Source organism: Notothenia rossii, assembly GCF_949606895.1.
Source record: "Notothenia rossii genome assembly, chromosome: 6".
In the NCBI taxonomy this organism is placed as follows: Eukaryota; Metazoa; Chordata; class Actinopteri; order Perciformes; family Nototheniidae; genus Notothenia; species Notothenia rossii.
Window position 1 is genome coordinate 68,699,253 of NC_136909.1, and position 24,725 is coordinate 68,723,977.

At 40.5% G+C, this 24,725-nt stretch overlaps 1 long non-coding RNA gene across 1 annotated transcript in view; it reads right to left on the reverse strand.

Annotated features, from left to right (window-relative positions):
• LOC307044007 overlaps nt 1–24,725 on the reverse strand; it is a 97,390-nt gene that overhangs the window by 45,510 nt on the left and 27,155 nt on the right. Inside the window, exon 4 of the long non-coding RNA XR_013809499.1 lies at nt 16,526–16,629. This is a non-coding gene — a long non-coding RNA (uncharacterized lncRNA). The remainder of the gene's footprint in view (nt 1–16,525; nt 16,630–24,725) is intronic.

Genomic DNA, 24,725 nt, shown 5'->3' on the forward strand with positions numbered 1-24,725 from the left:
AAAGGTGCAAAGACATTGACGGCATAACAAGCAATCTCTACAATCTTGATTTAGTTACAGATTGCAGTGAAAAGAATGGCTCCTTGACATGGATTACATTTTTTAAATATCAAGAGATAGACTATGGTTTGACAATCCTGAAGGTCTAAAACCTCAACAAAATTGAATTCCCAGCATACCACACTGGATGTTGGACCCATGGTCTGCCTTCATGTGTCTCTCTGCTTATAAAAAACAAAGGACAGAAAGTCTGAAAGGAAAAATTCTAATCATGTTTGTATTTTTCACTTTGAAACAGTATTGAGGAGTGGTGCACTTGTTTTCTAGATAAATTATAACGCTCCGAATGCTCAAGCACCGTGAAAACAATGGATTAACAAAGACACTTTATGGATTTGTGAGTTTTACTTTCTCTGAGTGCCAGAGACAGTATGCTGTAAAACTCAGAAATAAGATGATTCATTAGCTGAATGTCCAGACAAATCATAACTCTACGTGAACTGTATGAACAAAAAGAGAATCACTCCTGGGAGCATATGGCAGGTACTTGATTACCATGGCACTCAATAACACTGAGACCAAGTTTGACATCGCCAATGAGCATGAAGCCTGTGATTAATTGAGCTCAATATGTTGGGGGACTCTGTGCTTCCGTGCGATTTTTCATGATTGTGGCGCTAATGTTGTAAGCAAGATCATTAATTGCACTGGAGGCTGCGGGACACTCGAAGGAGCCAGGAGTCAGAATCGGGCCTGCTTTCAACACACAGAGAGACACAGTGTCATTTTGCAAATATTACTGATGTATTGAAGCCAAATTACTATTAATCTAGATACACTGAAATACCACATACAGGGGTAACTGTGTAATACACATTTGTGTCCTTACTGAAGCAGAACAAAAAACCTTTACTCATTTTGTTTCACGGAACAACTGCTACTCCAGCCTATATACTTGACATGTTTAGCTGTTGGTCACATTCAGCTCAGAAGGCAGAGTAGCTGCCAGAGGCTAGCAGCTCTCTGCCAGAACTGCTGGAAACAGCTCTGTTCTTCACGGAGCACAAAAACAACTGGTGGATCGATAGCAAAATCATCACCTATGTTGGCAGCTCTAATCTCTTGCTACAGCATAGCAGATATTATTCTTTCAACAGATATACATTTAATAAACTCATTATGTGCTAGGCGATATTTAGTCAAAATAAAGCATTTTTATGGGATGACAGCTATTGCGGGAAACTATTTTTATTCTATGAATGAAATGCAATTAAATTCTAAGAGGCTAGGAATAAAATGCTTGCTTATTCATCTAATGAAATAGTTTTTGGGTGAAATAAGACATAGGCGAGACAATGTATTACTGACTATGAAGTCAATGTGGTGATACAATATATTTCTACAAATAAAAGTAAATGATAAACATCTCTTTCAGGATTGCTCCTTCAAATACATTTTATTTTACAACTGAATATTTAATACTGTATATAATTAAAACACTTTATAGTCTTACATGAACTTGTTAGATTATAGAGGAAGATGACATGTACTGTAGTATTCCTTATTAAATATAAATGTGACGTAGGCAAACCTTTGGAATACAAATATGGTTTAGCATGTGAAGGGTCATGGGAAAAAAGGGTTGTTGGATACCGACGAGAGAACTGACATACTCCATAGGAAAGTTTAATTTGGGGTTTAATTAGTGTTCAATACGTATTAAGGCTGAAAAGATTCATCGTGACTTTAGGGAGGCCTGTGGATTACCACTAATCAACATTCTTAATGCTCATTAAGATTGATTGTTCCAAGTAGAGATAAGTCAGAACAGAACCTAAAGGTCCCTCGGTATCTGAGCAGGGATGGTGTTGTTTCCTTTCTCCGTGGTTAACATGCTATCACAATCTTATCACTGCCTATTGTGCATATTAATGTGGAGCGGGGTTAAGCAGGATAAAAATGTCTCCTAAATCCACCTGATTTAGATAAATCCTCACAAAAGGAAGATAAATTGGGAGAGGAACAAACCACATTTTACTAAATCGAGCATCATTCTGTTCACTGTAGGCACAAATCCCCTCTTCAACATCCTGATCATTTCCATCCTAGCAAAATGTCAATGAATGAATAATGTCCAAAGAGAGGAGCGAAACACAGCTGTGGGTTTAAATAATTCATCAAAGAAAATTATTAAAAAATCTGTATTTTTAATTCAACAAATCTCCACGGATATCTCAAAGCCCTTTTCCCCTACCTCACTTTAAACCATGTGTTTTCTCTAAAGGTATACAACCCCCTGTACAACATCGCCTACTGGTGCCTTCCAGAGTGCAAAACTGCCCAGTAAGTGTTATGAGAGCATTTGGCAAGGGCTGCTGAAGGTTACAATGAATTGCTGTAATCCTGGCAGATGTAAGGGTTTCTGAACCCCCCCCCCCCCCCCCCCCCCTCTACCATTATTGCGCTAACCTCAGCCTACTGGCAGCAAGTCAGGCAGCAACAAGGCAGGGGGTTAGAGGAGAATGGAAGGGAGAGACAGAGATAAGTCTGGTCTGGCAACTAGTCAGGTAAAGCGCACATTCGCTTGGTAATTATCCCATAAATTAAAGTTGGACAGTCTTAAGTGGCAATTAATCACACGTGAGAATGGCAGAAGGTCACAAAGTTCAGATGCAAGATATAGGTGGAAGAACACAGAAGACAGAGGAGTTTGACTGATGAGAGCCACCTTCACGTCTTTGTCATCCCCATTCCCAACCCAGCGGTGCTAAACACCTGCCAAATGTAAGGGATATTATTCCAAATAATCACCCATTCCAGAGCTGTTGCCTCCAGTTATATGGATGCAATGCAGGCCGAGCCTCCGATTGTGTGTCTCATTTATCTATTTATGTATTCATTGCTATCCGGCACAGCCAAATCGTTTCAACAGGCTGGCATATTGAAAGGCCAGCTTTTATGTTAGATTAGCCTGTTTATAGCGATGTCGCTCAGTTCCAGATGGATCAATATGGCTGGGATTTCTGGAGGTAAGCTCTCCGTGTATCAGGTGAATTATGATTGCTGAAAAGAATATACGCTTTCCGTGGACAATAGGAGCTGCAAAGCCTTTTCAAAGCAGCCAGAGATACAGACTACATGACGGAGTATCGAGCACATGCTGGAAGTAAATTACATTAGGCCACTATAGGCCAATCTCTAAATTGTCAGTTTTGGCTAAGGTGCTCGAACGACTTGTGAGTGAACAAGTAAAGGAGTTTTTATGTATAAATGATATCCTGTCTAAACATCAGTCAGGCTTCAGGAAGAAACATAGCACCATCACTGCAACAATGAAAGTGGCAAATGATATTACTAGTATGCTAGATAATAAACAGAGTTGTGCAGCTCTGTTTATTGACCTTTCCAAAGCGTTTGACACCGTTGATCATCGTGTCTTAAAACAGAGGCTACTCAGTACTGGCATATCCAGCCATGCAGTGGGGTGGTTTGTGAACTACCTCTCTGAAAGGTCCCAATGTGTTCACTTTGATGGGCTGTCTTCTGAGTGGTTAAACATTGCTAATGGTGTTCCTCAAGGTTCTGTTTTAGGTCCACTTTTATTCTCCATATATATCAACAGTTTAGGTGAAAATGTGGATGAAGCTACTTTACATTTTTATGCGGACGATACCGTGATGTATTGTGCAGGTCCCTCCATTCAGGAGGCGGTTGTTAAATTACAGGCTGTTTTTAACATTATTCAGACTCAGCTCTCTGAACTAAAGCTTCTTTTAAATGTGGATAAAACCAAGATAATGCTCTTTTCAAAAGCTAAAAAGTCACCAGAGCCTGTTTTAGATATTGTATCAACGCAAGGAACAAAACTTGAAGTTGTTGCCTGTTACAAATACCTTGGTATCTTGCTTGATGACTGTCTCTCTTTTAAACTTCATGTCAATAACCTGCTTAAAAAACTGAGGGTTAGGCTAGGTTTCTTTTTCAGGAATAAGTCCTGTTTCTCGCTTGAGGCCAGGAAAAGGCTAGTCACTGTGACCTTTTTACCTGTGCTGGACTATGGTGATCTGCTGTATATGAATGCACCTGCCAACTACCTAAGCAAACTAGATGCTGCGTATCATAGTGCTCTGAGATTTGTCACTAACTGTAAAGCACTTACTCATCACTGTACATTGTATACCAAGGCAGGTTTACCATCACTCACTGTACGGAGGCTCAGTCACTGGTACACTTTTATCTATAAAGCTATGTTGGGCAAACTCCCGTATTATATCTGTTCATTGATAAAGCAGAAAGTTGCAAGCAGCTATTGTCTGCGATCACAGGATATAGTCTTGTTAGATGTGCCAAGAGTAAGGACTGTCTTAGGTAAGACAGCTTTTATGTGCGCAGCTCCACTTGCTTGGAACAGTCTACAGGCAAAATTGAAATTGAGCATTTTTATTTCTTTGAATGTATTTAAGGCATGTCTAAATGAAATGCTTTCTGACACTCTGGGTATTTGTAAATGTTGAATATGTAAATATGATATCCTCTGTTGTTTGTATGTTGTTTTTATGTTTCATGTGGAACTAAATGATGCAGGTCTCCCTTGTAAATGAGATCGATGATCTCAAGGGACTAATCTGTCTAAATAAAGGTTTGAAATGAAATGAAATGACATTACCTTCCAAGTGTGCACAGGTAAATATCCTGTTTACATAATTGTGAGTTTGTCCTATGAAATACGATCCCAGACGGTGTATGAATGCAGCACTCAGGCAAAAAGTAGTTCTTTCACACGCACTGAAGGCTGAATTTGTTGGTGATGCATTATGCTAATCTAGCTATTTATTCCCACAACCATGGTCTCGTATACCTGTCACCCACAGCCATTACGGCAAGGCTTGATCAAAACCTTGAATGTTGACAGCTTCCCACTGAGAGAGGTGATGAGGGCTGAGCATGCAACTTTTTGTATGTACTCTGTAGCCTCTATTCATACTGAAGCATGTCCTCGAAGGCAGCTCCATGGCTTTGATAGTATGGAGTGAGGGCCCTTCTCTCCCCAGGGTCTGATATAATGAGGGCGAGCTTACTAAACATGATCTGCGGCTCTCTCAGAGAAGATACTTGAAACGGCTCCAGCCCGAAACAGTACAACAAACAGCACTGATTCATTTGTACACATGCACTGCCTCTCTCCCTCTCTCTGCGAGCTGTATTAGGGAGGGCTAATGTGTTTTAATGTGTCATAGAGAGTGATACAGAGGTGGAGGAAGAGCACAGAGAGGCAAGGGAGTGTAGCTTTGCGAGCATCCATTCAGAACTGGAGCAAAAGAAATCTGGCTTTCCAGTTTAATTATTTCCTGGGAGCACAAAGAAAATGTGAAGTGACAGATTTTTAAATGATTGCATTCGTGATTTGCATTTGTAAGTGTGAATAGAAATGTACTGCATAGTTATTGCCAGAATAATGCTTTAACTGTGCCATTTCTCATATTCAGTCTTCATCTGCTTCAGGATCTTACCACTTGGTAGCGGGGGACGCTGGAAATCAACAGAGACATGCCAGTATAATACTGGCAACTAGGTATTTCTTTTGTCAAACAAATCAGAAATATCGCCTTGGAGTCAGCAGAATGTTACTGTGCCAAAGAAAGAAATGCATTTGCTGTCCCTGAATACACATTGACTTTACAAGGGTGAATTTGTATTTGCTGAAAGCCTATTTTCCATCTTTTCAACCTTAAAATGACCGAACATTCTGCATCACCGGCAATCTGTCTCAATTATGGCAATGAAAATAATAACATCTAAAATGTTGTGTTATTGCACTCTATTCCAGACAGCTTTTGTGTCCTAATTTAGCAAGTGGAGCATTATCACCTGTACCTCTGCCCTTTTAATTACCTGCTTACCAGGGAGAACAGTTACAGAATCTAATAGTCCATGCCCGTGGCATCGTCTTCAAAACACATGAATTCTGCGATTCTGTCCTAAAGCATACCGTAAAGCTATTGTTGAAAATGTATTATAATTTTGGAGCGGAGATTGTATGTTCAATCAAAGAGGGATTGAGAATGAAGCACCTGCATTTATAGAAACCCCCATATTTCCATAACCTGTCAACATACACATTACCACAGCTGCACGATGGCAGCCTAATTTCCATGCTGATGATGAATCTGATGTTGGTGAAGCAAAGAATCTTTTCTCATTTTACCATTGTGTGAGATAATGAGCTGCAGCTGCCGGAACTTTCAAAGAAAGCTGGTTTCAAAGTTGCTCTCAAGTGTCAGAAGTTATGTCCGTATGTTGAATCGGATACAGAACAATATATGTTGAGGTTTAAATGCACAATAACATCAAATGATTACCAGTCAAATATATCTAATTTAAGTGACAGGTCAATGTTCTCTACATTTGTATCTTTATATAGGAGCTGCCATCTGTGTTCATCTGACCTAACTAAAAGTCTTTCTGCCCATGCTTTTCTTAGTCCAGCCCCAAACTATTCCCTCACTGCCCTCAATAATGGCCTCAATTTATTCTTCACCGTGCCTTACCTTCCCCTTATTTTCGCTTCCCTTTGACATACCAAGCTTTTTTTTTTTCGTGTTGAGCTGCTGGAAATAATCACAGGACATGAGATGAATAAAAGAGTTGTGTTTTGAGGAAGTGTTCCTAGTTGGCCTTGGTTTGTTTTGTATTCTTTTGCAGGCGGTCGAGCTTTAACTTGACGTATTTTACATGAAGAAGAAAGCCTGGTGACAGCTCCGATAAATAAAGCTGCTTATACTGTAGGTCCTACGAAAATGATAAAATGATGTATGAGCGACACATAAAAAGGGCATCAGACCTTTATTGTAAGTGCTCATCTCAAACAGGACCCACTGTCAGCATGGCTGTGAGTAATGTTTGTTTGTACTGGCAGGCAATCATAAATGTACACAGGCGTGGGATGAACATTATATATTCATTCAGGGGAGTTGGAATATACGCTTCATGTATTTTTTTCACATGGCTGTAAAAAAGGATGAGTACTATTTATGATAGAGAACGTGTGGGCAGATGTAAATTCAGTGACATTTCCACGGAACCTGTGATGCTGTCATGTTTATCTAGTGGATGGTAGTAGTGAGATAAAAGGTAGGATAACAACAGAATGTATAATCATGTTTGAACTAAAACATAAAATATTGGATTGACATATTGGATTGACACATAACTGCTTAAAATTCTTGCAGAACTAGCATTCCTGGATGAACAACAGAAAGTAGTTAAATATGCTCCAAATGGGCATGGTTAGGAAGTGTGCATTGATACTGGAAGCGAGATACTATGTGAATAATTAATATCTTTGATCAAATACAACTGGGTTCACTGAAAAGGCAAAATCTGTGGATTTTACTCTAAAAAATACAATACACTGAATGAGTTTTGATAAAGGTCTAAGTGCTCTGGACATGCCCCCTCAGCCTCTCCTTGTCCATCCCTCTGTGGCATAGAAGGGACACGTGAAATATCAAAAGGCCATGTGTGTCAGCTGAACAAGACTGGAGGGGAGGGGATATTCCTCCAGTGTGCAGAGCTGCACCTCCAGCAGCTCTCATGACCATGGGGAAGAGGCGGGGCAGCTGGAATTCCATTTCTCAATGATGGAATTCTTTTCATCGTGCCTCTTTTGCATAACAAAGGTGCATGAAATGCATTATATATGGTCAAGTGTAACTGTGAACCGCCACAAGAAGGCTGTCTTTGCAACGCAGTTCTCCATTTCCAGAAATAGAAGCAAACGGTTGTGAACAATATCCGCCCTTGCATTTGAGGAGTTAAATATATCCCCACCCACCACCCTCCTAACATGACAAGAGTGCACGAGTCACTAACCATACGTTTAATGTGCTCATGTAAATTCAAATCTAATTAACCCAATGAGGACAATGTGAGGATTGCAGAGAGTGTGGTATTCACTGATGTTATTCAACGATTTGAATCATTCTTTTAATTTGCAAAATCATTAAAGCCTCATGAAACAATGGCCCTTTTCTTTGGACCCTACACAGTTCAGTGAAGCACAACGAAGGAGCTGTATGTTTGTAATATTTCATCAGAGGTCGATTACGCTAATAAAAGAGATGGGATGAAAAGAAGTGCCAATACAGCCGAGGAGCAATGCCAGGTGTCAGTCTAATTGAATCGAGCCACTAAAGACAAAGAAGCGGCCTGAGGGAAGCCTCTCAATAACAGCCTGACTGCAGATGACAAGTGGAACAGTGAGCTGTGATTGAGGGGACAGAAAGGAAGCTGAAGCTGCTCACCCCGCACAATGACAAGACTAGATTAAGGAGACCTAAGATATGGATGGATATTTACAAGTATAGATATGATTTGATTAACAGTAACATATCTGCACTTGGGAAATGTAGTGCGTAAGACATTGGACATTTGTTATTCCCCTCTGATATCAGCTCATGCAGTGTCACAGCTTCTAAACAAAGAAGAGGCTGTTTGTTTTCATGGTAAACATTAGAGATGAGAGCTAGAGCATATGGTTAGGCTTCACTCAGCTCCTGATAAAATAGATATTTCATTTTCTCGTGACATAATGGATTTGTCTACAGCTGATCCAACTGTGATCAATAGCTTCAGATGTTTGTCTATTAAGCTGTGTATCATTACTATTGAGATCAAGCCGATGGCTGACTAGATTAGAGATACCCTGCATACAAAAGTCTTTGTAAGCAGCAGATGAAGCTACACCGTTTAAAAGTTTTTGAACCAAGGCCTAAATTATGAAGTTAGATTTATGTCACAGACCAAATTTCAACTTAAACAAATTTGAAAGTTTGGACGTAGTTGCTTTCATCTTACTTTATTGGTAGGGTTTATTCAACTGTACAAATCTGTGTCTTCTAGGTATTGCAAAAGTCTCTTTTCAGACAATCAAGTGCTGCTTTTCTCTGCTTTGCATGCCTGGTCTTTTATTAGACTGTTTTATTGACTAAGAAACCATAAACTCTCGCTCAGACTGGTCTAGTCTGTTTGCACTGTTTTATTTTTCAGTTTTGAATCATTTCCTCGATTGAAACACTCTGAGAAACCCCAGAAGGCAAAGCTGAAAGAATAGATTAAAATCAAAACTACTACACCGTTTTAAAACCATAGTTTACACTTACTTTCAGCGTTTCCAATTTATTTGGTAATGTTTGATATATAGTGGAAATCTAACCTTATACTCAATGCACATTGCAGCCAAGTATACCTTGATGGGAGAAAGGTTGACTGATCTGGGGAGATCACCGGGCGGCAGTGGGAATGAATGTGGACACAGGCAGACGCATTACATCAATTGTGCTTAAGCAGTGCTCTCCGAGTCATTCAGATATTCAATACAGCACTTCAGGACCTCAAGAAGATTTGCAGGATTAGAGCTTGTAAGCCAGGCCGGCTCGATATATTGATCGCCCCTCACTGAGAGCTGCATTCAATTTCCCAACAATTAGATGCACCTGAAGGTTAATACGGTGCTTTGTTAATCTGTTGTGTGTTGTGTTGTCTAAAACAAACTGTCTGTCTTTACTCGTTAGTTATTTTCCCCCACCGCGTACGCTGTTTCGCTAAAAAGGGTCAAATCACAAGCAGGGGGCTTTCCATGCTGGTTTCCTACAGGTCATTTAGTAATTAGTATTGCCTTGATATTAATGCATTAGGAGAGGCTTTCTATCACAACCCCTGCTCAGTAAGTACTCTATATCATTTCAAAGCAACATTACGGGCTCGAGTAAATCAGGTTAGTCCCTGCTGTGACCTTGTAACCACACGGCCTTCTCCCATGACCGCAGTATGTTTTTAATACTGTAGGTGTGCCTATTATACCCAGTAGCAATTTTGTTTCCATCCATCCCCGCAGGCTGATTGCACAACCTGAGGATGTTGCAGGATTTATGACCATGTGAGAATGAAACCTCTCTCATGGGATCTGGGGGATATTTCTCTGGTGTGGTATACATTGGATTCCCACAAGTAGAAATGACAGCAACATTACATGGCTGAAATGAACCCCCCCCATAATGTTATCCATTTTTATTCATAAGAAGCGATGACATGCCTCTCATTGGTTCCTTCGTATGAATGCAGAGTGGTGGAGGGGATTCTGTAGCAATTTGTAAATCAAGGGCAACGGAGAATTAAGGGGTCAACAGAAATATAAAGTGATAGTGTATCCGTGGATGGGAAGGACACGTGGCATGTTAAGGCTCAATGTGTCCATTTTCATACCACTACAGCACAGCCAGCCCAATGAATTCATACATCCTAATCTGTGCTGAAAGTAAGCGGCAGAGCGAGGCTGATACTGACCAACTAGGAAGGAGGAGATTAGCTATAGAGGTTTTTTGCTGCCGTCTGCTATTTAAGGAGAAACTAATGGCAACTGAACAGGGAAACAATGACTCCAGTCCCAGTAAAAGTAGCTGGAGCGGAGATGAGGAAGAAAAACCTTCAGTCAATGCCTCTCCAGGTGAAAATGGAAGATAATGCTTGTAGTTAAAAATGCTCTTCTCTATCATTCTTGCTCCAGATGCATTATCGCCATTAAGCCAAGCACACGTAACTTTTCCATCGCAGAGCCCTTTTCCATCAAAGCTGATATTTTAAGCAGTGGGGACTTTTTGAGTGAAATAATTGGCTGTCTTAAATCGCTTTTTTCTTTCCTGCACAGTGAAAGTATTTCACGTGAAAGCTTTGCAGTGTCATCTTAGGCTTCTTAGCTGGCCATACATGAGGGAAAATAATGAAGAAATTACACATGATAGAAAATGTATATACTTAAAAGCCTGTTTTGAATTCACAAGTTTGAGTGGCTTACTTTGTACAGAATGGACAGTACTGCTTCCTATCAGAGCTACTATTCATTATGTGTTCACCCACCTCCAAAAACAACATTAACCTCCACTCAAATCAGTGTGAAGAGGTGCCAGTAAATCCAAATCACTAGTCCCCTCTCCCTGCCAGGTTTTAGTCCTTTTCACCTTCACCATCCTCCCCTCAGCACCAACATATTGTCACCTCTGCTGCAGCTGATTCTGCAAAACTGAGAAATGAGATGGAGTGTGAGGGTGGCGGTGGCTTTACTGCGTGTGTGTGTGTGTGTATGTGTGTGTGTGTGTGCGTGTGTGTGTGTGTGTGTGTGTGTGTGTGTCCACCTTTGCATGTGGTAGTAATCAACAATGTGTGTATTTTGCGGTAGATGTTACAAACTCAGATGTCTCTAATCAGTCGATATTTCAATAAGATTGATGTTGCTGCTTTGCCATTTAAAGGCCACTGTCCAACCTGATGACTGATAATCTATGAGGACAAGATGCAATGACTCACACGAAGAAGATTGTATATAAATCTATATGCTCCCTGAAAGACACTGATTCACACCTGCCTTAGTTGATGTCACACAGCCATTGTTGAAGGGGCACAGTGCATGTGGGGGGTTCCTTTGGGTAAATACTGTAGCTGTTCGTCTATGTGCATCAAGCCAGCAGTAAGCACAAAGATAAATAAAGTCAAGCTCTCTAACAGACACTGATATGTGCATGAAGCTGAGATCCCTCTCCTCCAATTTAACTCTACCCTGTAGAACTGCTAATTTAAACCATCAATTCATACTCACACTGTTCTCAGGATCCTTCCATTTTATCTTCTCTTCACTCGCCCTCCTGCTTTCCCCCTGGTGGCGGATGGAGAAACGGTTGGGGGTACTGGCTCAGTAATTGGAGAAACCTTCTGAAACATGCAGATGAAGCAGGAGAGGGGCGAAAAGTGGAAAAGGAAAATGGACAAGATTCCTAATTACCCACTTTTCCCCCCCTATTTTCTTTTCTTGACGGGGTGAGAGTCGCACATTGGAGGCTGCTTCTACATCTCATGCTGGCCTCGGCATAATTAGGTGGAGTGTACAGGGCTGAACAGGGATTGATGCTCACATAAAGGCCTGAGCGAGGAGGGGTTTCAGAGGAAAAGCTTGGGCTTTGATGAGGGGGTTAAGAGCACTGTCAGCAGACTCATTTCTACACATGTAACAATGAAACACCCTGTCAGATGACACGCAAGCTGCCTTACTTCGAACTTGGACACAGTAGGAAGAAATGTGTACGCAAATTTGCAGGACGTGCAGAATATGGACTAAAATATCGAATACATTTTCATAAAGAGTCCTCTAGATATTCAAAGGTCAGTTGTTTTTAAACTGGGAAAGGAGACAGCCCTAAATAGCATAACGACATCTGAAATAATATGACTTGCAATGAAAGAGGGGCAATCTCAATGATGAGACATTCATTTCCTTTCAGGTTGGGAGAGCAGAGGCGGGTACATAAGGAGGTATAGTGCAGTCAGCTGCATTTTTCCAATTACTTCACAGAAATTGTTGCTATTTGCATAAAGATACAGTATGATGTGGATAAATATCACATTGCCAGTGAGGTGATTGTGTCTCTATAAGTGTGTTATGCTGTTTGTAAACAGTAAACAGTGCATTTTTGAGTTAATGTTTAATTCAGGGTTTACATTTATTTTTGACTAATGAGACAACATGCATATGATGAGTGTTTCTACATTTCAGCGAGTTTGAGAAGAAGCAATTTTACTATGGATTGTGATTAAAAAAAGAGTTGCCAAATTGATTTGTGGGCATAATTGACCCATATCTGCATATCATTTGGCGCATATTCATACATTACTGGTGTTATTATATTATGACTTTTATACTTTGCGTTTCCTTGTTACATCATTCAGATTGGAAATCAAGGGAAGAATTTAATTTGACAGGATAAACTGTTTTTAACTGTGCAAATATAAAATAATTGCTTTGGCTTTGAAAAATAACGTTTTTAAAGACCATATTCCTATTAGGTGTGACCTCTAACAGAGAGGTATAAGCTTCAATCCAAAGTCTTTCTCTCATGTTATGCACTGTTTTTTGTTCTTTCAAAAATGAAATTTCTATTTTTCACTACAGGTAACAGAAATCTATTTCCTGCGCTATTTTTTTCATAATGTCTGTTTCAAAGTCTATTATTCTACAAATGTTTTGACAGACATATTCTGCTTTATTTTTCTCGAGGCAATTTCATCTTTAGCAAACAAACACACCTCTTTGCAAAAGCTAATTCCCAGTGAAAAGATGAGAGTAGAAACTCTGTGGAGCATTCTTCCCATGGTTAAGCCACCTACCGCAGATAAAAGAGGCTCAGCGCTACCCCTCTTGCAGGATGCCAGGCTGCTCTTATCGCCCCAACATGAGGCCGTAGAGGGGGTAATAGGATTGTGACTCACAGAGAAAGTGCCATGCTCACCAAGCAGGGGAGGGCTAAGGCATGAGTGTGGAGCGCCTATGCGGCTATCCAGCTTCATGAAAGCAGGGGAGCGGGCGGGGAGGATGTGTTCTCCTCGCCTCATAAATAACCCTGCTAAATTGCAGGCTTTGGAGGGTCAGTGGGACATTGGTCTGCCAGAGTATATCTGGAGGTCTGAAAATAACCTGTAATCCTGCAGCCCAGGAAACGAAAAGCGCAGCAGTTACGGCAAAATGTCTGTTCTGCAGAATGGAAGCCTGAGTTTATGAGTTAGGAAAGAGAGAGAGAGGCAGAGAAAGAAAGAAGAGACAGTGGGGGGGAGTCGGGATGATTTTATAGTTTGCAGTCAGAGTGGTAGAGTCTTTCCTTGGCTGGCTGAGTCCCAGCAGTAGCACAGTATTCACTTTGTACGCGAAGGATGAAGATGAAAGCACCACTGGGTCAAAAAGGGATGAGTGGGGGGGGGCTTTATTTGACAGACAACCGGATCACTTTGGTTTCGGATGCCAGCTGGGGGTGACTGCTGCCATTCAGAGAGAACTCTTGGGGTTAAGTAAGCATTTAAAGATGAAATACTGACTCAAGACATTGCATTAATTCCCTGTGATGATTTTGAAAATCCTGAGGCACCAAAGTGAAGCCATGTATTTCTGTTTGCCACTCCACAGCGCTTAAGGCAAAACTATTTCACCTGTTGGCAGTTACAGTAGGTATGTGTGTTTTAGTAACATTAGCGCCCCGGTGCTCGTGGGAAGGGCAGTAAAAGGCACTACAGGCGGTGACCGAGATGTCCATGCTAGGTGTTTTGATAGGATATAAGTGGCCTGAGGCGGTGAAAGATTTAGCGTTATTATTGAGAGGCAGGCATGGTGTAGCACTCCAAGATACACACAAGCATGGGCTTGATATCTGTTTCAGATTGGTGAGATAGCAGCCACCTGCCTCCAGGACTGATTACTTTATATAGAGTAGCATTAAACAGACAGCATAAAATCCCGGTAAGAAATATGACCTACCCTAAATTAAAGCAGCCACACATAGAATTTGCAATAGAAAATAAAAAAATATATTTACTCTTCCTTTCTGAACCATATAAGTATGATGAGATAGTAATGATTGAAAATATATTGCAATATTACAAACATGTATGTTATAGAGTAGATATAAGCACACATGCAGGTGGGTTTTTGATTATGTTGAAGTGCCTTCTGTTCTGAAGGACATATTATGTTATAAGCTGTTGCTATGCCTGTCTTATTTAGTTACTTTGATGTCCAGTTTACTGCTCACACTCACTTGTGTTTCTTTGGATGAAAGTAAATACATCCCTCTCACAGCTTAATAAACAGGATTTGGAAATGCAGAGAGGGAGAAAGATAAAGACTTTATCATTGTTAGCTTATGAGTTCTACAGTTTGGTGCCCCAGGTTTACAGAGCTGCAGAAACAGCTGGAAGCCTCAGCCGTGATAAATCTTGGAAAAAAACTGTTCATATTAGAGACATTGTCCTGCCGTTTATAAACATATTTATTTGAGCAGATGTTTGTTACTAATGAACAAAATGTTCAGCAAAATGGAATCTGGGATCCAAGTAAAGGTCCCACCCCATAATTGTGGGAATGTTTGTTTACATCTTAAATCCAGAATATCATAAAATTCACGTTTAAAAATAGTTGTAATATGGTCTCTTTTAAAATAGTTAGTCAGCAACTTCCCTCACTACAATCATGAACATTTTAAACATTATTTAAAAAGAAAAATCTCCATCATCATTGGGCTGCAATCAGCACTTTGGTCCGTGTCTCCGGCAGACCCTATGTGGAAGTGTGCTTGGGCAAGATACTGAACACCCATGTGTTCAGTATGGTGTGAGTGTGTGAATGAGCATTTGATTGTATGATGAGCAGTTTGGCATCTTGAATGGCAGCTCTGCCATCGGTGTATGAATGTCTGTGAATATTGACATGTAGTGTAAAGTGGTTTGAAGGGTCGGAAGACTGAAAAAGGTGTTATACAAGTCCATTTACCATCATCCAAAATCTGTTTTTCCATTTCATTCAAGAACTACTGCTATGCAAATTACGATTTAAGTGGCAATTATACATGAAATGTGTGTCACACCGACATGATTGAATTCCATTTTTCATCATTCAAAAGCCAACAACATTGAAATAAAAAAACGGAGCTGAGCATGAACTATAATCAATCTGAAAAAGGCACATGCATGAAATTATGGCGGCATTTGTGGCAAAACAAGATTGTTGGCCAATGTGACATGTGTCACAGAGGACGTGTTTTCTGTTTTCGCTGTGTTTGCTGTATTCTAATTTATTTCAGACAGGCTTAATGAGATAAAGTGACGAGAGGGAGAAGATGGCCGTCAGGAGGAGACAGGGTCTTTCTTCTGGCTGCCTTTTGGCCGCTATCAGGGCTTCTGATCTAGCGAGATTATGTCTGCCACACGGCGAGGGTCAATAGCCCTCACAATGCAACAAAACCTGTTATTGTTCTGTGACTGACACTGATTCACCACACATATAAGTGCTATTAGGTGTTATGTCTTAATGGGGATACAGCTTTTGACTTCTGGCGATAATAGAAAAAAGAAATAGAAAAAGAGCAACCTGAATCAGAAAAGCATACTATAGACCCTCCAGAAAAACGCGGGCAAAAATCCTTGATTATTCGTGCTAAAATCCTTGATTATGCGGGCTCACATCCTTGATTATGCGATTCAGGGTTTTTATGTGATTTTATGCGGTGAAATTCCGGGAAGTTGCGAAATATGCGGAAAGTTGCGAAAAACAATATATATTTTTTTAAATATTGGGCTGTCTTATTTATTCTCTCTCGCACACAACCTGCCACTAACGTTAAAACTCTTTCCTATTCAATTAAACACATTCAATGTTTATTTATTGTAAAAGCAATTGGGCTATTTTAACACACACACACACACACACACACACACACACACACACACACACACACACACACACACACACACACACACACACACACACACACACACACACACACACACACACACACACACACACACACACACACACACACACACACACACACACACACACACACACACACACACACACACACACACACACACACACACACACGTCAGAGAGAAACAGAGTGAGAAATCCGGCACGACCCGACATCTAAATTCAAACCTTGCCTGCTTGCCTGTCCTCCTGCTTGCCTGTCCTCCTGCTTGCCTGTCCTCCTGCTTGCCTGTCCCCCTGCTTGCCTGTCCTCCTGCTTGCCTGTCCTCCTGCTTGCCTGTCCTCATGCTGCGAAGAAGGAGAGGTTAGATTCCTGCTGTTTATTCCACATTCTACATCAGCCATGATGAAAAAGCACACTACATTAAATCCTGTGTATAATCTTCATTAATTTCCTAAAACTTCATAGTAATCATCATTAATAAATGGTATAATGATATTTCATTGTTACTTTATTTTTTACAAACAATTAGATAGTTAGTAATAATGTTTACTAATTATTAGTAGTGCTATATTTTATTTTGACAGTTTACTAATAATTGGGTTCTATTAACAATAGTCAAGGATTTTATAAGGCCTTGACTGATTATTATAATATTGGTTGGATGGTTAATACATATTTTACATTTACCCACAATATTAAAATAGGTCCATCCATCTACAGTGGGGGCAAAAAAGTATTTAGTCAACCACCAATTGTGCAAGTTCTCCCACTTCAAAAGATGAGAGAGGCCTGTCATTTTCATCCTAGGTATACCTCAACTATGAGAGACAAAATGAGAAAAATAAAATCCAGAAAATCACATTGTCTGATTTTGAAGACTTTATTTGCAAATTATGGTGGAAAATAAGTATTTGGTCAATAACAAAAGTTCATCTCAATACTTTGTTATATACCCTTTGTTGGCAATGACAGAGGTCAAACGTTTTCTGTAAGTCTTCACAAGGTTTTCACACACTGTTGCTGGTATTTTGGCCCATTCCTCCATGCAGATCTCCTCTTGAGCAGTGATGTTTTGGGGCTGTCGCTGGGCAACACGGACTTTCAACTCCCTCCAAAGATTTTCTATGGGGTTGAGATCTGGAGACTGGCTAGGCCACTCCAGGACCTTGAAATGCTTCTTATGAAGCCACTCCTTCGTTGCCCGGGCGGTGTGTTTGGGATCATTGTCGTGCTGAAAGACCCAGTCACGTTTCATCTTCAATGCCCTTGATGATGGAAGGAGGTTGTCACTCAAAATCTCACGATACATGGCCCCATTCATTCTTTCCTTTACACGGATCAGTCGTCCTGGTCCCTTTGCAGAAAAACAGCCCCAAAGCATGATGTTTCCACCCCCATGTTTCACAGTAGGTATGGTGTTCTTTGGATGCAACTCAGCATTCTTTCTCCTCCAAACACGTCTAGTTGAGTTTTTACCAAAACCTTCTATTTTGGTTTCATCTGATTATATGACATTCTCCCAATCCTCTTCTGGATCATCTAAATGCTCTCTAGCAAACTTCAGACGGGCCTGGACATGAAATGACTTAAGCAGGGGCACACGTCTGGCACTGCAGGATTTGAGTCCCTGGCGGCGTAGTGTGTTACTGATGGTAGCCTTTGTTATTTTGGTCCCAGCTCTCTGCAGGTCATTGACTAGGTCCCCCCGTGTGTTTCTGGGATTTTTGCTCACCGTTCTTGTGATCATTTTGACCCCACAGGGTGAGATCTTGCGTGGAGCCCGAGATCGAGGGAGATTATCAGTGGTCTTGTATGTCTTCCATTTTCTAATAATTGCTCCCACAGTTGATTTCTTCACACCAAGCTGCTTACCTATTGCAGATTCAGTCTTCCCAGCCTGGTGCAGGTCTACAAGTTTGCTTCTGGTGTCCTTTGACAGCTCTTTGGTCTTGGCCATAGTGGAGTTTGGAGTGTGACTGTTTGAGGTTGTAAACAGGTGTCTTTTATACGGATAACAAGTTCAAAAAGGTGCCATTAATACAGTTAACAAGTGGAGGACAGAGGAGGCTCTTAAAGAAGAAGTTACAGGTCTGTGAGAGCCAGAGATCTTGTTTGTTTGTAGGTGACCAAATACTTATTTTCAAATAAATTCTTTAAAAATCAGACAATGTGATTTTCTGGATTTTTTCTTCTCATTTTGTCTCTCATAGTTGAGGTATACCTAGGATGAAAATGACAAGCCTCTCTCATATTTTTAAGTGGGAGAACTTGCACAATTTGTGGCTGACTAAATACTTTTTTGCCCCACTGTATATATATCAGGTAAACTAGGAGATCGTTATCAAAGGAATGGTGGAATAGGTCATGATAAAAGATGTGAGCCTAGGTGACATTGACTCAGATGCAGCCAAAGAGATTACAATGATCCTTGTTATCTAAACACACGAAGCTGTACAGTATGACAGGCTCTTCAACTCAGTGCATAAAGAAGATATTTTTCATATCATATCTGCACTGCTACTGGTTAAATGTATAGATTCATACAATTACATGTAAGCTTACAAAAGCTAAATGTGTTTGTTTAAATGTATATTATTTAAAGAGCTGTTGTGTGGTAGCAACTTTCAAATACTGTACTGCCTTTTAATATTCAAATGTACAACGTCTACTACAAGAAGTTTAATACATAAAATGTCCATTTGTAAATGATCTCTCTTTTTGAACATTGTGCATGTGTTGACAGTGATTTGCTAAAGAAGCTGAAGATTGTTTTGTTATTGAAGACCTCAGCTTTCTTCGCACAAAGATTTTTTTCTTCTCTCTTATTATGTATGGATGAATTCTGCCTTTTGATTTATGTCACATTAACTACTTTTCACATGAAAGGCCTTTGTGTCTTTCACTATAAAGTTTCTATTGTGTCTGTCTGAATGATCCACTGGTTTGGTCCATATGGGTTACAGTGTGACTTTGATCAATCGGATATTTCCTCTTTATAGTGATGTTTCTCTCTTATATTATTTTTTTCTTCCTCCTTCTGGTTTTCTTTTTTTGGTCTGTCCCTCTGTTTCTCTTTTATCTCTTGTGTGCTGAAAGTAGACATACTGCACTTTGTCACTGGGTGAGCTTATGCTTCAAGACACACAATCCTGTTAGGATTTGGCACAGCTACGTCCATTTGATGCCAGTCAAAATATAACAATCTGTTCACTGATATAATGAGCAATCCACATAATGCAGCCCATAATGAGGCTTGTTTATATGTCTACCTGGTATGGTATGTATTGGAACAATGCCACAATGGATAAGCGCCCAAAATCTGTTCACTTTGTTTAACAGTTCTGTGTGTAAGCGTGTGTAAATGTGCATCTGTGTATGTGCATGTTATAACTGTTTGAACCTCAGCTGCAAGACACGGATGCTGTTGTGTCAAAGTTATGGTCTTTCTTAACATGAGCCAACAGTCTGATCAGCATTCAGCAGGTGTTCTGTGTAGAAGAGACTGACGTCTGCTTGGAACCATCCATCAGAGCTAAATGGCAGATGGTCCTCTCTGTGGCCAGGCAGGAAGTGCACTAACACAATCGCTGCAGGAACACAGGGAGCACTCTACCTGCTGATAATCCACTTACACACAGACAAAGCTGCTTTAATCTTCCTGCTCCTTCCATGCACAACCCCCCGCCACACGACAAGCCCAGGCCTCATGCTGGAGAATCACCATTGATCCGTTGCACACATGTAACACAGGCTGAGCACTGACAGGCCATGTTATAATGAATCCCTAACCACTGTCATATGTGACATGATCAGGGACAATGAAGACAAATACTTCAAAAAATAGAACACAAACTGCATTGTTAGTATTCGCCTTTCCAAATATTGTTCTGCAAATTCTATGCTCACATCTGGTTCTGGTTTGTGCGACAGGTATAATACATATTGTGAACCAAACCCTTCTTTAATTAGACATCTGCTGTAGAAAAGCACTAGACCCACATCTTGATAATCAGTTGAAAATTACATCTAAGAGCTTCCACCTGTCATCACAAAGCATATTGTGCTAAGAAGCTGGAGACCCTCACTTCTTGAGTAAGAGGGCACTAATAGTACAAACATCGACCAAGGCCCGTTCCATGAATTAATAAAAACAAAATGAATACATATCTGCCCTGTGATTCAGATTCACTGTCCAATCAAAGAACATACCCCCCATCTGGAGGTAATAACAAACCTTTACTATAATATTCTAGGATCCTGCAGTCCGTGAAAAGACTAATTAATCATAACTAGTTCAAATTATATATCTACGGAAAAATGTATACACATTTGTAAATGTTGGAATTGAATCACATAATTAAATAGCTTAACCCCGAAATTAATTTCTTAAACAACATATGTATCAATGCACAACACCTATGACTTCACTACATTGTCATTATAAGAATAATGCCCACTGTACTATAATGTAAGTGCACTGCAAAAGCATCATTAACCTTTACTTTTGAAAAGAAACTCAGGAGCCTGCAGCCTGCAGCCTGAGGACAACATCTGAAATCGTCCTTAAAGTATGAAATGTAAAAAAAAATATAGAACTAAAAATACTTCTTATTTCTGTGTTCCCTGGATTTAGTTTATGCCTGGTAATGAAACCGGACATGGGGCTGGACTGCGAGGTGCATAAGGCCAGGAGCCGGATATCCCACAGGGAGTCATTACATAGGAAGATGTTTGATTGAGATCTTCTGCCAGGTTGTTACCCCTGATTGGGCTTCATTAAACAACACAGACTTATCGAGGCTGCGCTGGAGCATGTTTGTTATTCTGGCATCAGAAAGGTCTGCTGTGCTGAAACTCTGCCCAGATCAAAAGGGATTTATAGCAGGTCTCACTGTTTCTGTATCCCGGGGTGCAGAGCTGTTCTTGCCTATGAACTCATCTGTTTAACAGTTTGAATAACGAGTTGTCCTCTTTTCTCAAGGCGTGAGCACTGGAGCTCTGCAGGGAGGAGGTGTCAGAGCGGAATAAAAGGGAGAGAAGGAATGAACAATTAGTGTGGAGCGGTGGAACAGTTCCACGACGAGGCAGAGGCGAAGGGGGGAGGGAGCCATGAAAGAGGCCAGGTGCAATATCGCATCCTTCCTGTCAGAGAGCTTAAAAGGAGAGCAGAGGAAGAGCGTTTAGCTCCAAGGGACGCATGTGGAATGCTGACCGCAGGTTTGAAGAATCGACTATTCACAGTGCGTGTCTTCCTTGTGCCCCATCGGGTCGGGGAGGAATCTGCCAAGCAAAAACTGCTGCCAACGTTTTCTGAGGTGCTTGGAATACCGACAAGGAAAATCAAGTCTGGAGGATGAGAGCTGACCTTGATCACAGCAACTGTGATACTCAGCTGAGAATTCAAGCCAGTCATAAGAAAGATGTGCCACCGTGTTTTAGCTCTTTACCTTTTACATTTTCTTTAATGCTCCTCATAAAAAAATATATTTGAGGAAATAAGTAGACATGATTTCTTTACAGCATAGATCTTTCTTCAATACACATCTCTACACAATATATGTCTCTGTGCTTTCCCTACTGCTTTATTTGCACGTTTAAAAAAATCAATCAATACGAATTACATTTCTAGTATGTCAGCAAATATGCTGCAAATGTTTTCTCATGCTACTATCTGGCTGTTGAGCAGGCAGCCTGAATCACACAAATAAACTGTACTTCTATTCACAGCAATGGCCATGAGTCCAAGTAAAGACAAAAACGTAATGGTCTTTTCATTTCTGATTGCCTGCTTCTTTGATTGGCCTTAAGTGCTACACAATCTGCTTTCAGTGGTGATTATAAGGAACTTGTCAGACTGGTTAATTGGTTCTTTTGGTAGACTTTTCATGAAAGGGTCTCCAGTTGCTCATAAGGGCAGCAGGTGTCGAAAAAACAACACTGCAGCCCCTTGATGCTAGGAGCCCCACAACCAAATTACACTCATTAAGGCAATTCAAAAATAAGGACTCTTAACATAATTATGTGCTAAAAAATAACAAGTTTAAGATATATTTTAAAATGCCACTATAGAGTTTTAATTCTACTCCCAACTTTGTACTTGTCCCTTGAATGACAAAGGGACATTTAGCTTTTTTTAATCATCAATGAGATTTAAAATGTATGCGCTATCTTTTGCTTCTGTTCAGAGAGACCACAGGATGTCCTTGCTTGGTCCTTTCGTTGAAGCAGAGCCAAGTCCCAGCTGGGAATTCTTGGTGTTTGTCAATCATTGATCAGGAGGTCTGTTAACAGCATGCACTAACATCTCAATTCTCTGGTGACATGAGGGCCAAGTTCAATACCCACCCTCTGCTCTCATAGCCAGTGTCCTTTAGTCACGAGTATGCAAAGCCTCGTCTTTCAGTCTTCATTGACATTTCTCTTCCAAAGTCAATATCAGCCACTTATTCACTCAGTCTCAAGTAAAGAGCAGGTCTAGTAGGTAAAGAAAAAGCAAGGACACAATGTTTTTTTAAAGTTTTCCTTTTCGAGGCAGCTGCACAGTTTTTATCATTTCTAAAAGAGCCTTTCTATTCCCTGACAAACTAGGGGGAAAACTAGAAAATACTGCTTCTTTCTACAACAGAAACGTCAGTTTCATGGAGCTCGACACGTGCAGAAACAACAACACTAACAGAAAGTGTTTCTCCCATTGCTGCTTATCCTCAGACAGACTCTGTATCTCTGTTAATCAGCTTTAGTTCACCTATAGAGGTTGAAAAGGCAGAAATCATGTTCTCTCGTCAGACACAGAAAGTCACTTTACTCTAACCCTGATGTATCTAAATTGTCTACCATCTTAGACAACAAATGTGACGCCTTCAGGCTGTCCAGTTTGTCCTTGGTGGACTTTCTCCAGACATTGTTTTAAAAGAACAATGGTAATGTCAACCTGACTTGTTTTTAGACTTTTTTTGTAAGGATCCTCATGAAACACCTTGAAAAACATTTTTGTTTAAAGAAGTAGGACATGCTTTAGACATAATAAGTAAAAGAGCATATGTGTAAAGCCCAATTACCCAGTTCTAGTAGAGAAGAGAGTGCACTTTGTTTCCTCTGCAGGTAGAGCAATGATGATTCTTTTTTTTAAAGATGCCTTTTAAAAGCAAATGAACTGTCGCTCTGGTGTGTGCCTTAAGGGTGTGCAGTAAGTATTAAGGACTCATGGGAAGCTGAGGCACATGTTGTCTTCTACTAAAAAGAAAATCAATCTGCATTGCCAATCAAAAACAGCTTGTGTTTGTCTATACAATGGTTCCACTGTGAAAGATAAATATGTAATACAACGCAAAGGCAATTTGGTGCTGGATTTAATGAGTATCACAACATGAGACCATTTTCTTCAGCAGCTATTGAGGTGTTCGCGGATGTCCTTTTGGGATCACTAATGAATAAATGGCCAGGCAAATGCCGCCTGACTTAGGAACATGCTGCTGCCCGGCTCCAGAGTTAAAAGCCCGAAGTAAGATTAATCACTGCTGCTGAGGGGGGTGATATTCTTTGTTTCTGGTAATTTATGGTCTCTTTACAACAAAGACCCTGAACCAACATTATGCCTCTCACAAACTATACACCACTAATCATCGACAGCTCCTTAGGCACCTCTTTAGCAAATATTCACAGAAACAACAAGATGAGTTGCACATAAATAAGATCACAAGGCTAATACAATGTTGTCTCAGTGAGAGGAAAGACGATTGAAGCAATTATTATCTATCGTCTACTTTGTTTTTCAACATACTGATTGTAATTGGCCGATATTCAATAGTAATATGCTATCAAGAGATCTGTATATACTTTCTATTCTCTGATTTTACCCAAAGGGGGTAACAAATACACACCTGTGGTTAAACACCATCTTCCACGTGGCTTAGAGCAGGGGTTCCCAAAGTGGGGGTCGAGAGATGATTAAAAATTAAAATTGTTTAAAATTGTTTAGATTTTTCAGGGGCGGACTGCCCGTCTGTAGAATGTCCCCGCAGCGAGACTCCCCCCGTTGACAATTCACTAGCACCCCGCTCCCCGTTGACAATTCACTAGCACCCCGCTCCCCGTTGACAATTCACGTGGTGGGGGGTTGCCAGCCTCTGGCACTGCTATTTTGGGGATCCCCTGGCTTAGAGCAACAATCATGTGTAGTTTAGTCTCTTGCATCGTTCACTGGCCAGAAGCAGCACATGCAGTTGGTCAGGCGAAACAAGCCAATAGCTGGTAGGCAGCACAGTATTTGGGGAAATAACTGAGCTATTTGCTACATCAATGGAGGACGATGCATTACGATGCCGTCAAGTTACATTAATTACAAATTATTATTGAGCAAAGGTAAATTACATTGTCATTATATGTTGTTTTTGCCTAAATAGTTTTTTTAACAAAAAAGCAATT